Here is a 3,698-nt window from a genome sequence, read left to right on the forward strand (position 1 = left end):
CACCTAGAACCTTTTGTGAAGCATAGAATGCTATTTAAAGCCAGATCCTGTAACTGATCCAGGTTCTCAAGGAAGGGGGCTCCTAAAGTACTAAATTGACGACGTGCCTAAGCTGGACAAAAACACAAAAGATGAGATGTGCTCTCATCGTCCTCCCCACAGCTACGACAGATTTGGTAATCAATCGTTTAAGGTGTTTATAACTATATTTTAGGAAGACATTTTTTATACAAGAATCATCTAATTCTTTGTGAATATACATATTAGTAATAAGAGTGAGGACTGTATTTCTTTACTTTATTCACTAGCTATGTTCCACAACTGTATTTATTACAAATGACTTGAATCAGTTTATTTTCAGCAGCAAATTTATAAGCGCTTACTATTGGCCGAAAGATGGTTAGATATTTCATTAAAATAAATATTATTTATTTATTTATAGACTGTATTGCAATGTAACATAAAAAAGAAGTGTATTAAGTATTGCAACTATAAGTTTTATTGTATTGTCTACTACTAATTAGTATAGAGTATAGAGTATAAACCATACTTGTCTTTATAGTTTTCATGTAATGTAGTTGACATCGCATCTGAAGAAAACGCTCTGGTTAAGGAAAGGGGGCCCATCTAAGCTTTGCTGATCTTTGGATCACAGCACCCAGTGATTCCTCGAAAATTTGGGTTATACCCATAGCTACTACCGCTGTCAACATCAATCGGTTAGGACAGTCGCAGCTACGGGGACTGACCACCCCCGGTCGGGTGACGCCAGTGGAAAACTCTCACTATCATTTACACTCCAAAAAGTGTCGGATAGTGTCGGAATTTTAGTCGTTTCTGTAGACATCATACCTTACCTCGTGAATATTATGTACTCTCATCCACAGGTGGAAAAGATAGTTACAGCAAAAAGTACACAGCGTGCTAATTTGACTCATTCGTCTTTTTGTTCGTCTAATTCTGTACTACAAAAATACACAAGTTGTGATCATGTTGAATTATGTTATTGGTTGCTGCTAGAAACTTATGCTGCACCAGGTTCATCAAGTAGAACATGTGAGACATGGTATCGACAATTTCAAAGTAGTAATTTCTATGTGAATTGCAGCGAGGGCTCTGATAGACCACCAAAGTGCGAAGACGAGCAAAAGAAAAACATTTTTGTATTCAATTATTACGGGTGACATAAAACGGATTTAATCTTACATCTGTATCGTTTCCAACCTTATGTTAAATTAGTTTCACGCCAAAAAGTTACCCTTTCTGAAACTAAGCTACTTTAAGAGGTTCTTCCCGATTCTAACAAAGCTGATAGTGTAACTCATTTTACATAAGTCGCGTAAGTTTTACAGGGATACCAAATTGATAAATAGCAGCATAAAGAGTTCTTCTAGCCGTAGTGTCAAAAGCGACTAAATCAAAATCGACATTTGCTTTTAATGGGTCTTGTCCATGATTTGACGCACTGTCATTTGCCAGGTCAGAAGCCACACTGATAAGGTGCAAATATTTTTTTGACGATTGGCTTTAATCTTTCACATAAAACGTTTGACAGAACTTTGTATACGATATTTAAAAGACTGATCCCATGATAATTGGCGCAGATTGTAGGATCACCTTTTTTGTAAATCTGGCAAAGTATTTGTTGGGCATGCATTCATCCGATCATATTTTGTGAAGTAGTTGTTGCATGCATTTTAATAGGTCTTCGCCAAAAGTTTTACGAACTCGTAAACAGTTCGGGGGTAAACCATCGAAGGCTACAGTTTTGTTGTTTTAAAATGTTGCCGCATTTTATCTGTTTTAAGTTAATTATGATTTGGACGATTATTTCATCATCAATGATTGAAAATTCGAGATCATATTTGCTTTCGGTTACATTACTACTACTGCCATGTAGTAGATTCGAGATCATATTTGGTTTCGATTACATTACTACTATTGCCATTTAGTAGGTTCGAGTAGTGATCCATTCAAATATTAAGCATGCTAAGGACATCTATCACCAGCTTATCATTGTGGTCTTTCCAGAAATTAACTCCCAGCTTATAACCTTTTGTTAGGCATTTGGTTTTCTGATAGAATTTTCGAGACTTGTTCTTGTCATCCAGTTTCTCATGCTTTTCGTATTCGCGTCTTTTTGCTTCCTTCTCTTTTTGCCTGAAAAGACCACCTTTCTTGTCGGTGGTAAGTAACATGACTACCAATAACAGTTAGTATATATTGTATAAGCTAATTATATTTAGATATGCTATATCCAGCGCTATTATTGTAAAAAATTCATCGGATAGTTTTAGCGTTAACAATCCCTTGCCTTGTATTATATATGATCTCAGGTACTTTCGTCTAGCACAAATGTACATATATCAGTGCATGGTATACTTCTGATACGTGCTGTGGGGTCTCAGTTCACACTATAGCAGAACCAAATAGTTAGGTAACACTTTATATACATCGCTCATGTAAAAACATGCAATAGCAAAAATTTTGAGTTCAAAAATCAATGAAATTCAAATCTATAAATTTTAATTTAATATACATACATTTAGAAACCATAGGTTGCGATTCGTGCACATTTTCATATAGCTTCAGAACATTAATATAAACATTATTTTTATAATGAAATAATTTTGCTAATTTCCGGGCATAAAAAGAATTTATTTAGAAATGCATAGAATTATTCATGTAAATTGTACGTATAATTATTGCGGTATGTACTTGCTAATTATTACTCTGGAATATTATAGTTGTTCGGGGTTTCATCAGCTTAATATATGTGATGTACTTAGTAGAGTGGCTAGTTTGGTATTTATTATAATTGCTTATAGTCATGTTCAAAACAATAAATATTAATTAAATTCTATTACCTGTTGTACGATGCAATAACAAAACGCATTTAGCTAAAGCGAATTCTTCTGAAGTTGATATATTGCAGAAATATTTACAGGATAGTATAATTGATATGATAAGTAATAACTTTTTTAACAATGATACTGCACCCTTATTTGACCCTGTATACTCTTGCCAAGCCCAAACTCGTTTACATGGCCGGTCAGAAGCATAGAGCAGTCGTTATGGATGTTTCATTGATTGAACACAGCGCGAGTAATTCGGAAAGAACAAAAATAAAAATAATATTTGCTTAAATTTCGTGTTAGTATGAAATATAATAACTTAAAAAAAATTAATTGAATATAGTGAAATTAAAATTATTATTATTGTTCAATTAAATTTTTAGTGAATTTAATTGTACGTAAATATTGGATATATATATATATATGTATATAACATTGTAGTTTTTTTTTTAAATTTACTACTGGTGAACTTTTATTAGAAAACATTATTTTTTTTAATATAATTATTATTATCAGAACAAGGTAATCTGATTAAAAATTGCATGCCATGTCACTTTATTACAATCAAAGTTTTGATGGAAGTCAACCTCATGTGGATAATAGTGGTTTCCAAACAAATTTCAATGGACAATATGCTCCTATAACAGCACAACCGGGAGTTGTAGTACCTCCACCAGGTATTTACTTTTAAATCTTTTATGAAGTCATTGTTTACACTATACGGGGTGTTATCAATATGTAAAAGAATTTTGAAATTGCTTTCGCTATATCTTGTTTATCTAGTCTAGGGAATTTTTTGAGTATAGCTAGTAAAGCACATGCTAACTACCAGGTAGCTGCGAT

The sequence above is a fragment of the Teleopsis dalmanni genome, chromosome 1 (genome assembly GCF_002237135.1).
Source record: "Teleopsis dalmanni isolate 2A chromosome 1, ASM223713v2, whole genome shotgun sequence".
Classification (NCBI taxonomy): Eukaryota; Metazoa; Arthropoda; class Insecta; order Diptera; family Diopsidae; genus Teleopsis; species Teleopsis dalmanni.